The sequence below is a fragment of the Erinaceus europaeus genome, chromosome 7 (genome assembly GCF_950295315.1).
Source record: "Erinaceus europaeus chromosome 7, mEriEur2.1, whole genome shotgun sequence".
Taxonomy (NCBI): domain Eukaryota; kingdom Metazoa; phylum Chordata; class Mammalia; order Eulipotyphla; family Erinaceidae; genus Erinaceus; species Erinaceus europaeus.
In genome coordinates, this window is record NC_080168.1 from 45,630,642 (window position 1) to 45,642,864 (window position 12,223).

The 12,223-nt window shown below is 42.5% G+C and overlaps 1 long non-coding RNA gene across 1 annotated transcript in view; it reads right to left on the bottom strand.

Annotated features, from left to right (window-relative positions):
- Window positions 1-12,223, bottom strand: part of LOC132539411 (uncharacterized) — a 39,756-nt gene that overhangs the window by 26,151 nt on the left and 1,382 nt on the right. The window contains exon 2 of the long non-coding RNA XR_009550696.1: window positions 9,319-9,460. This is a non-coding gene — a long non-coding RNA (uncharacterized LOC132539411). The remainder of the gene's footprint in view (window positions 1-9,318; window positions 9,461-12,223) is intronic.

The following is a 12,223-nucleotide window of genomic DNA, read 5'->3' on the forward strand; positions in this document are numbered from 1 at the left end:
GTGTCCAACAACAGATGAGTGGCTGAGCAAGTTGTGGTATATATACACAATGGAATACTACTCAGCTGTAAAAAATGGTGACTTCACCGTTTTCAGCCGTTCTTGGATGGACCTGGAAAAAATCATGTTGAGTGAAATAAGTCAGAAACAGAAGGATGAATATGGGATGATCTCACTCTCAGGCAGAAGTTGAAAAACAAGATTAGAAAAGAAAACACAAGTAGAACCTGAAATGGAATTGTCGTATTGCACCAAAAAAAAAGACTCTGGGGTGGGAGTGGGTGGGGAGAATACAGGTCCATGAAGGATGATAAATGACATAGTGGGGGTTGTATTGTTAAACGGGACACTGGGGAATGTCATGCATGTACAAACTACTGTATTTACTGTTGAATGTAAAACATTAATTCCCCAAAAAGAAATAAATTAAAAAAAAAAGAATAGTGGCTGTGTGGGAAGTGACTGAATTAGAAATATATTTTGAAAGTAGAAGTAACTGAATTTCCCCAAAGGTTGGATGTGGATAGCAAGCTGGCAGCTCAAGGTGACTTTTATTTATTTATTTAAATTTTAAATATTTATTTATTTATTTTCCCTTTTTTTGCCTTTGTTGTTTTTTACTGTTGTTGCTATAGTTATTATTGTTGTCGTTGTTAGATAGGACAGAGAGAAGTGGAGAGAGGAGGGGAAGACAGTGAGGAGGAGAGAAAGATAAGACACCTGCAGACCTTCTTCACTGCCTGTGAAGCGACTCCCCTGCAGGTGGAGAGCTGGGGGCTGGAACCGAGATTCTTACCCTGGTCCTTGCATTTTGTGCCACCTGCGCTTAACCCGGTGAGCTACTGCCCGACTCCCTCAAGGTGACTTTAAACTAGGTAACTAGGAGGGTGTGGTTGCCATTGACTAAGTTAATAAAAGACTGCTGGAGGGGCCAGGCTAGTGCACCAGGTAGAGCACACACATTACCATGCATAAGGATCCAGGCTCAAGTCCTTGACCCCCACCTGCAGGGGAGAAGCTTCACTAGTGGTAAAGCAGTGCTGTTAGGTCTCTCTCCCTCTCTCTCTCTCTTTCTCTCTCTCTTCAATTTACCTCCATCTGTTGTTAAAATTCGGCGGCTCTAGCTGGCCGGGCTAGCTTCACGGGTGGGTAACAGAGACGACCAGAGACATATGGCTGGGCAGGGAAGCTGTATTTCTTTATTCAGGAACAATGATCATAAACTAAACCAAACTAATCACCAAACAGAACTCTGCTGCCTCTTTCCCCTGCGGCACCAAGCACTCTCTAACTCTGCCACTCTGGAACTCTGGAACCCTCTCGGGGTTCCTTGGGGCGGGGCCAAGCGGGCCCGCGAAACTAGCAGGACTGATCCAAATTTTCTTGGCAGGGGGAGAGCTATAACAACCCAATATAAAGCATACAACAATTCCCCCTTTTCTTTTTAACTAAATGACTACAGTATCAAGGGTGTGGGGTGAACGGAAACCTATATCGTACAGGCATTTTTTAAAAAAGAAACTGGCACAAACATGGAGAAACATGTAAGCAAGTAACAAGAACCAGTGTGCTGCCAAGGGAAGGCCTGAGGGGCCATATTTTGCCTCTGTGGGCAAAACTTTATCAGCTTAAAAAAAACATTTCTTGCTTCTGGGGGCCGTACTTGCCTTGACAGGCATTTGCATGGGGGTGGGGAATGGCCTAGAGTCCCAAAGGCAGCTGGCTGCAATTTACTTACTATGAAACAAAACTTATTAGCATAACCATAGCGCAATCTAACATTTCTAATAGAGAAGGAATTTGAGACTTTTACATATCAACAACGTCTTTTTAACTTTTGTTACACCCATTTAAGATGGAGATGTAACCTAGGTGTGTGCAGGAAAGGAAACCTCAGGCATGAGAATAATTAGCATAGCCATTGTGCAATCTACCATTTCTAATAGAGAAGGTAATGGAGAGTTTTACATATCAACAAGTCTATTTAACCTTTTGTTTAGACCAACTTAGTTAAAATATATTGATTGTTAACTAATTTTTACCTCAGACTTTAAATGTAAGTTAATTTTATCTTTATGAGAATTATGTTGAAAACCTTTTTCATTTAACTTTGACTAGTAAGAATTTAGCCTTAAAGTTACTGTTTACCAAAATTTAAACATACACATAAACATGGTCATTAATGCATAAGGAGAGAAACCTTTGTTACGAAGACATGTCATTTCAAACACGAATTTAGATATGTACTGTCTTAGTTGTTGGGGGGGTGCGTTGTCCAGTGGTGGTCTCTTGGGCAGCTTCACTTCTAGGAATTGCAGGTTGCGATCTCTGTACAAATCTCTGCATACTCCAGCTTGTCTGCCTTCAGACCAGACCGGCAGCTGGAGATCTCATGTGCCCAGTTTCGGCAGGGAGCCCGGGGGTCCGGGAGGTCCAGGATCATTCCAGAATTCATAGCACAAGGGCGGGCGGGCCAGCCTTGTAGAAGGCGCGGGCCGAGGTGCCCAGGGGTGGTGACCATGATAGGCCACCGCGGCCCTGCCCCATGGCCCTGCCATGTCTGCTGCCCTGTTCGCAGTGGCCGAGCAGCGTGGAGGGATCACGTGTCCAGTGCCCTGCGCCACGCGGTGGAGAGCCGGCTCCTGTCGGCTGGCCTGTGTGCTGGCATTGGGCTCCTGCGTGGTGGCATCAGGCTCCTGCGTGTTGGCATCGGGCTCCAGTGTGTTGGCATCGGGCTCCTGTATGGTGGCATCTGGCTCCTGCGTGCTGGCGTCGGGCTCCTGTGTGCTGGCGTCAGCCTCCTGCGGGCTGCGGGGCTGCGGGGCTGCGGGGCTGCGGGCGCGGTGCGCAGGGCTGTCTGGGTGCAGCCGGCTGGCTGGCTGTTCCACCACGTGAAAAAGGCAGCTCTGCGCCTAGCCTCTTGCCCGCTGGCTCTTCCTGACTCTTCTGGCTGTTTTGAGTGCGCCCGAGCACGTGGAAACCACAGAGTGGTCCAGAGATAAATGTTCCAGAAACAGCAAAACAGTCTTGTGAAGAAAGAGCAGAGGCCTTTGGAGATCTCTTCACAAGCAGAAGAGAAGGCCATAGTACATAGGTAGCCAAATTGTCTTCACTTATCTGAGAGATGCGCAGGTCAGGTCCACGTGGGCGCCATTTGTTGTTAAAATTCGGAGGCTCTAGCTGGCTGGGCTAGCTTCATGGGCGGGTAACAGAGACGACCAGAGACATATGGCTGGGCAGGGAAGCTGTATTTCTTTATTCAGGAACAATGATCATAAACTAAACCAAACTAATCACCAAACAGAACTCTGCTGCCTCTTTCCCCTGCGGCACCAAGCACTCTCTAACTCTGCCACTCTGGAACTCTGGAACCCTCTCGGGGTTCCTTGGGGCGGGGCCAAGTGGGCCCGCGAAACTAGCAGGACTGATCCAAATTTTCTTGGCAGGGGGAGAGCTAGAACAACCCAATGTACTCTTTCTCTCTCTCTTCAATTTGCCTCCATCCAATAAAACAAAGAGGAAAAATGGCTGGTGAGAGAAGTAGATTTGTTGTGTAGGCACCAGGTCCTGGCTTGATAACTCTGGTGGGGGAAAAAGACTGCTGGAGGTGAGGGCAGACAGGAATATGTTTTAGTGGAGACTTCCAGAGGTGATTCATTATACATACTAAGAAGTATAGAATTGGGGTCAGGTGGTGTTGTGCCTGGTTAAGTGCACACATTACACTGCGCAAGGACACAGGTTCTAGCCCCTGGTCCCCTCCTGTAGGGGGAAAGCTTAACAAGTGGTGAAGCAGGGCTGCAGGTCTCACTGTCTCTTTCCTCTATCTCCTTCTTCCCTCTCAATTTCTATCTCTATCCAATAATAAATAAATGTACTTTAAAAAAATGAAGTCTAGGGAGTTAGCGGTAGAACAGTGGGTTAAGTGCACGTGGCACAAAGCACAAGGACAAGCGTAAGGATCCCAGTTTGAGCCTCCAGCTCCCCACCTGCAGGGGAGTCGCTTCACAGGCGGTGAAGCAGGTCTGCAGGTGTCTATCTTTCTCTCCCCCCTTTGTCTTCCCCTTCTCTCTCCATTTCTCTCTGTCCTATATAACGACGACATCAATAACAACAACAATAATAACTACAACAATAAAACAACAAGGGCAACAAAAGGGAAAAAGTAAATAAATATGAAAAAAAAATTAAAAAGAAGCCTAGAACTCATGGGAAAGGTTGGGGTAGTGATGTAAATTTGGGAATAGTAAGGATATACAAAATATTTAAAAACAGAACTAGATGAGTAACCAAAAGTGTTCAATCTAGGAATCATTTTTGATGTCTGGTATTGCCCCAAAGTAGAAGACTTGAAGGGCATGCTTTCAGGTCCTGGTGCATGATGATGAAGGAGGACCTAAGCTAGGGGTGAGAATATTTTGCAGAAAACTGATAAATTTTACACATGTACCAACAACTGTATCTATTGTAAACCATTAATCCTTCTCCACCCAAAAAAGAAGCCTGAAGCTTGAGGCACAGAGCATTACAGTGTTTAGAAGTCAGGGTCAGCTCCTGTGGGCCTCTAGGGACCTCACCCTAAATGTGGAAGGAGAAAAGTGTGGAAGAACACCTTTTATTTATTCCTAAAGGGACTAAGTTGACTCTAAAATGACCCTAAAATGGAATGGGACTAAGTCACTCTTAATAAGTGGCAAATTTCTTTTTTTTTATTTTTAAATGTTTTTAAAAAATATTTATTTATTTATTTATTCCCCTTTGTTGCCCTTGTTTTATTGTAGTTATTATTGTTGTTGTTGATGTCGTCATTGTTGGATAGGACAGAGAGAAATGAAGAGAGATGGGGAAGACAGAGAGAGGGAGAGAAAGATAAGACACCTGCAGACCTGCTTCACAACTTGGGAAGCAACTCCCCTGCAAGTGGGGAGCTGGGCTCGAACCAGGAATCCTTGTGCTTCCCACCACTTGCGCTTAACCCACTGCACTACCGCCTGACTCCCAAGTGGCAAATTTCTGATTTCTCCCTCGCCATCAGTAGAAACAGGAACACCAAGGCAAATTGCAGAAATCAGAGCACTACATAATTTACACATCTGGATATAGTATGCAAAATTCAGATACTGTTACACTGATAAAAAATTTGATTAGAAAAATCCATGTTCCTTAGCTCCTGGGAGGCTCTGGCTACACCAGCAGATCTGGTTTACTTGCAGAGCACAGCAGCTTATGGGAGACACTGTCTCTTTAGTATCTATGATATAGGTACTATGTTGTGAGTATTCACTCTGTAGATGAGCAGTTAATAAAGTCTCAATCTTCACTAATTAGAAATGTTATTCCTGGGGGTTGGGCAGTAGCGCAGTGGGTTAAGGGCAGGTGGTGCAAAGCACAAGTACTGGAGTAATGATCCCAGTTCGAGCCCCCAGCTCCCCACCTGCAGGGGCGTTGCTTCACAGGTGGTGAAGCAGGTCTGCAGGTGTCCATCTTTCTCTCCCCCTCTGTCTTCCTCTCCTCTCTCCATTTCTCTCTGTCCTATCCGACAACGACGACATCAATAACAACAACAATAACTATAACAATAAAACAACAAGTGCAACAAAAGGGAATGAATAAAAGAAAAAAAGAAATGTTATTCCCACTTCTCAGATCATGGAAAACTACATTCAAGTTAAGAAACTGGAGCAAGGAGTAGAGTCATGATTTAAATTTATGTGGCTAGAGCACCTGGACTTTGACTTCTCCTATTAGCTACTGAACCACCTTGCAACTCAGTGCTCTAAGAACCCTGTGGGAAGGGAGGAGGGAAACATACCCAGACCAACTGAACCAAGGAGGGTTAGCACTCACATCTTTCATAAGCTTAACGATCTTGTCAGAGGGTGGAGGGTAGGTAGCAGAATGGTTATGCAAAGAGACTTTCATGTCTGAGGCTCCAAAGTCTCAGGTTCAATCTCCTGCACTACCATAAACCAGAGCTGAACAGTGTTCTGGAAAAAATAATAATAATAATAATAAATAAAGATCCTGTCAGATACATTTTGCCCAAATTTTTTTACTTCTATAATTTGTCCTTCTATGAAGCAATGAGCACTGGAACTATTGGTCTATTTTGGGACTGTTAACTAGCACAGAAGCTCTGAAAAGCTAATTAATCTCTTGGCAAATAAGTGATTTGAGACCCCATATCAGGATGTGCTCTCAAAACAAAGAAGGAAAGTAGGCCAAGCAGTTATTGATAACAAAATTTAGCCTGGTAATTTTAGATCTAGGGAGAGATTAATATTGGGCCCTCTAACTGTGGTGAAGGAACAGCACTTCCCCACTCCAACCCCATTCAATGTCAGTATGAAGAACTGATTTCAAGTTACCCTAGAAGTTTCCCCTCCTAGAAACTCAGCTGCCTTTGCATATTGTTTGCTATCAGCACTTCATGTTAGGGTAAAATAATCTACCCTGGTTACAGAGGACTTAAGATATTAGATAGTCAGGCTTTTCGTTTACCTGTAAGAGGGACCCTAAACTTCAGAGTGCATATAACTCTGCCTAAATGACAGGTCAACAACATCCCTCAACATAGTCCAGATTGAATGAGGGTTTTTTTTTTTATTATTACAGTTCATACAAATACCAGGTAGACTACATTATGTTTTGAGGTCATGTGGAAAATGTTAATTCAGTATGTCTCCCAACTTACAGTAACATACATGTTTGTTCAACCTGTGCACTGTAGATGATGAAGTTCCAGTGGCTCAGTTTTTGGACTGTTCTACTCTGTACTTTTCAAAGTTTCACCTTGCTCTTTGTCACTGGGAAGGCTTATGTATGACAGATGATAAAACCTACTACTATTCTGGCCTCAAGCTGATGTGACTAAAGTTTATTACTAGTCTCTATGGTTTTAACATCTATACTGGAGTTCTTATAAAAATAGGCATTCAATACTAAAGATAAAGTCATCCCTGTTCCTTGTAGCAGAAGCCTGTAGTGTATATCTGTCCTTTCTGTAGTCACTCAGTCCTTATTTTCTGCCCACTCATTTTTACATTTATCTTTTCTACCCCTTAGTAATATATAAGTGTTTGATATTATGTTTTGCCTTTCTCAAGTATGTAAACTCCTAAAGGATAATATTTAGGTCTTTAATCTTCTAGAACAAGACATATGGTATATGACAAATGACCAATATTTTAATTAGCTTTAGATAGTAACAATAAACAAAGTGATAGTTCCTTCAAGTAATGAGGGATACAACTGTAAGAGAAGTCAGACTAACTCAAACAGAGAAGAGGGCCTATAGCATAGTTAGGCTAGAAGATATTTTCTGTTCTATTACTCCATGGGCATAATCAAGGGCAGAAACCAAGTTCAAATAGGAGTACTCATCTGGAAAGATAAGAGTGTGAATGAGAAAATCCTCAAAAAAGGGGCTAGGGATGAGAATAAGAAAAGCATAGGGCAGCTTCCTTGATCTTGGAGACCATACCACTTAATGGTTATAGACTAACATGAGACCTGGTTGTATTTACCGGCCTTCCCTTCCTTCCATGAGATATTAACATACTCCCCAACCTAATTTTACTTCCTTTTTTGACTCTAGCTCAAAAGCGGAAGTCCCTCTCTACAAGCCAATTTCCCACCATAATAATGACTCCCCACTAAGACTACAAATAGAAGTAATGTATTTATGCACCTATATGATCTCAAAATAATAAACCATACATTTTACTTGAAATCACTATTTTTCCTGACAGTCCAGTGCTTTATCCACTGCTCCACCTCCCAGACCCGAAATCACTATTTTTCCTAACTGCAGTCCTTCCTTTTTGGAACTGTTGGGGCTAAAGAGCACCTTTAGTATTCACAATGTGGCCTGTTTGCCTCTTCTGACCATAGAGCAATTAAGGGAAAAAAGTAAAAAAAAAAAATTGCAAACTAGGGGGGCGGGCGGTAGTGCAGCGGGTTAAGTGCACGTGGCACAAAGTACAAGGACCCTTGTAAGAATCCAGGTTTAAGCCCCCAGCTCCCCACCTGCAGGGGGTTGCTTCACAAGCAGTGAAGCAGGTCTGCAGGTGTCTATCTTTCTCTCCCCCTCTCTGTCTTCCCTCCTCTCTCCATTTCTCTCTGTCCTATCCAACAACAATAACAATGACAGCAATAACAACAATAATAATGACAACAATGATAAACAAGGGCAACAAAAGGGAAAAAATAGCCTCCAGGAGCAGTGGATTCTAAGTGCAGACACCTAGCCCTAGCAATAACCCTGGAGGCAAAAAGGAAACAAACAAAAAAAATTTGCAAACTCAACTAGGCTTGAGAAAATTCTAAGAGGGAGAAATGAGCCTATACAAAATTTCAATAGTTGAATGAAGAAAAGTAGACCAAACAGTAATTTACAAAAGGAGTAAGAATCTTTCAAGAATTATAGACTTGGGACCAAATGGTGGTGCATCTAGTGGAGTGCACACATCACCATGCACAAGGACCAGGGTTCAAGCCCCCAGTCCCATCTGCAGGGAGGGAGCTTTAAGAGCGGTAAAGCGGTAATACAGGTATGTCTCTTTCTCTCTCCATCCCCTCTCAAATTTTGCTTCTATCCAACATAAATAAATAGAATTTTAAAGAAAAAAACATTTATAGACTCTATGTCCCTGTTATAGATTAGGAAATTTGGGAAGAACTGAAGAGTTGGAAACAGGATTAATGCCAAAGAGGGGTTTGAAATAAGGACTGAAAAATGGAAGTTAAGTTAGACGGTGTTTCTTTTTTTTATAACTCACTATGGTTAAACAGAAGGAAGAGATGCTAGGGTAGGCTGGTCACATGGTGTCTCTAAGAGAAACTAATGAAGGTGGAGGAGTGGGGGGGGTAACGCAGCAGGTTAAGTGCATATGGACCTGCATAAGAATCCTGGTTCGAGCCCCTGGCTCCCCACCTGCAGGGGGGTTGTTTCACAAGCGGTGAAGCAGGTCTGCAGGTGTCTTTCTCTCCCCCTCTGTCTTCCTCTCCTCTCTTGATTTCTCTGTCCTCTCCAACAATTACAGCAACAACAACAACAAAATAGAAAAGATGGCCACCAGGAACAGTGAATTCATAGTGCAGGTATCAAGCCCCAGCAATAACCCTAGAGGCAAAGAAAGAAAGGGAGAAAGAAAGAAAGAAAGCAACAAAGAAACAAAGAGAGAAAGAGAGAGAGACAGAGAAATTACTAAAGGTAATTTCATGAAAGATCTAAAAGTACAACTGGCTGACCCCAAAGATATACCAGATATGAAATGCCTGACATAAAAGTTTTGATTCTTCAGGAAAAAAAATTACCTTGTCATAGTCCCAAAATCAAAGTACTTCAGGAAAAGACAAATAATAGTTGCTGATGCTGGAAGAGCTGATATACAAACCAATCTACTTATTGAGAGCTTCTAAGCAGATACAGTCTATGGCAATCTGATAGAAGTTTCATCTAGATAAATGAATAAGAATGAATTCTGTTAGTGGGATTGGAAGGTTTCCAGGTATTATGGGGAGGGGGAGGGTCTTAGAAAAAGCCTGGAACACTTATGTAGTGTGAAGACTTTGGTCACAACTGCCCTGCAGAAATGGGAAATTTAAAAGTCCGCCAAAAGCAGGCTTTCTGAGCACTAGTGGGGAAGGTGAAGGATGGATGTTTTCCCCACTACCCGGAGGGAACTTTATTGACTATGGCAAGTATTGGTAATTTTTAACAGCAGAGCAACTAACATGAAATCTGAAATTAATCTCATGTTATCTATATCTCTGCTAGGTCTCTACATTACCTGATGAGCTTACAAAATGCATTTATTTGTACATTTCAAAACATTCTAGTTTATTCCCTTTCTCTAAGTCTAAAGAATAGTCACCTAAACTTCGAAAGGGTAGCATTCCTCAGTAATTTCAATAAAACAATCTGAATTTGAAAATGTTCAATTTGTTCTTATCTTTTTGCCTGCTCACCATACCACTGGCTACTTTCTGCTTTCACTCTTAACCCTGTAATATAACACCAGGAACTTCATCTGTGTAATAAACAAATTCCTAAAAATCTGTAGATAACTTTTTGAAATATATTCTCCCACAATTATGTAGTTTCAGAGGTTCTTTATAATTAATCATCAGTTGGCAGTGACTCTTTCAACTCTGGTTTTAACTTACTCCATTATAAACCAACTTCTATTACAATAAAAGAAGAAAAAGACAAGCCTTTGGAAACATCAACCCTTCAGCTTCATTATTCTGGTGAGATTTTTCCTAGCTCACAGGACTTAATTCCATTTTGGGTGGCACACTTAACAAAACCTCAAAACCAGGGCCCATGAGATGGGGCATATGTACATGTGTCCATAAGTTAATGGAAAATATATACCTTAAAGCAAAAGTGCACAATAGTTTGTAGTAAGTCAATAAATAAAGCAAGCAAGTAGAAAGACCTAAAAAGACACATTAAAGTACTTAATGAAACAGTTTCTACTTAGACCTAGATACCCTTCTCACCTACCTCCTATTACACGCCCTCAGTCACTTCAAAGCTAACCTTATCAGACAAAGTAAGGACTACAAAAGCTGAATAAGGGCAAGAGACTGGCATACTTTAATGATGACTCTTTAGTCACTACCAGGCCACCCCGTCACATGAGGCCCTAGTCAGGGAGCCCTGGGATTCCCACACAGACATGATGGGCCTAGACCTCTAACAGATCCCTCTCACCACTGTCACTAGTCATCTACATCAGGAGCAATATAATGGACCCCTCTGTGAGCCCCTATAGGACCTTGCCTTCAATGTGGATCAATGGTAGGGATTGCTCCATTCTCTGAAGGGAGGTTGAACAACATACTCTACCTACTGCCTGAAGAAGATGGGTCCTGAAATTAGTGCAGCCTGGAATGTTCTTAGCTGTGACCACAGAATGCCAGCTCAGACCTACAGGGATTCAGAGGTTACACAGGCTCCTGTGCTGAATATGGTCCCCAGGTCAAATGGATGGAGTTTGCAGTTAACAATATTTATATATTTTCCCCATATTTGGGAGCTACTCTCTTCCCGGATTCAGCTTTCTAGTCCTTTTTCCAACTATGGACACCATGTCCCCAAATAATAACTTGGGTCCATGTGCATGTTAGATGTCAGGCTCAGGCAAACACTAGTAAAGTCATGGCCTTTTGGGATATACCTAAAATAAACCTACTAGCTTTTTCCAAATTTGTATCTACAATATTCTTGCCGTTAGGTGCATGATTAGTCAACAATTTGTTCTGATTTATAGATTCTACCATGATGCCAACTGGACCTCCCTGGGCAGAATACACCACCACGTGTCCTGGAGCTGGGATTCCCCAGAGCCCTGCCCCACTAGGGAAAGAGAGAGACAGGCTGGGAGCATGGATTGACCTGCAAATGCCCATGTCCAGCTGAGAAGCAAATATAGAAGCCAGACCTTCTACCTTCTGCACCCCATAATGATCCTGGGTCCATGCTCCCAGAGAGATAAATAGGGAGGGAAGCTATCAAGGGAGAGGACTGGATACAGAGTTCTGGGGGTGAGAATTGTGTGGAAATGGTCTTGTCAATATTTCTATTTTATAAATAAAAATTAAAAAAAGACAAGCCGTTTCATAATGTCAGTTATTCACTAATAATTTACTTTTTTTTTAGACTCAAAATTTATTACCAAGTGAACTAGTGTTATCTTCATATTAATAGTGCCAGCTGGCTCTCATACCAAATCTTTTCCATTTCAACATATTTCCATTTCAAGCCTCTCCTGTTAAAAGGCATTTATATACATTAAAGTTGCTATTTTATTGTGAACTTCCAAGTCTGAAAGACAATACATTCTATAATTCACACCACAGTTAAATTATAGAACAGGTGCAACACTCTCCATATACCCTTCAGCTGCTGAGAGCTCCCTCATGCAGTGCTTATGCAGTCACCAATTTAAGAACATTAAAATACTTCCAGGAGCCAGGAGACAGTTCACCCAGCAGAGTGTGTACTTCACCATGTAGGAGGACCTGGGTTCCACCGGCCACCACAGAGGAGCACTGCACTGGGGAGACTACTGGCACTGGAGCAGTGCTGTGGTCTCTCTCTCTCTCTCTCTCAACCTCTCTCTCTCTCAATCTCTCCCCTCTCTCTAGAACAAGTGTATTTGGGGGTGCCAGAACAGAGGAGTCATACTCTCATTATCATTATATTACCCCA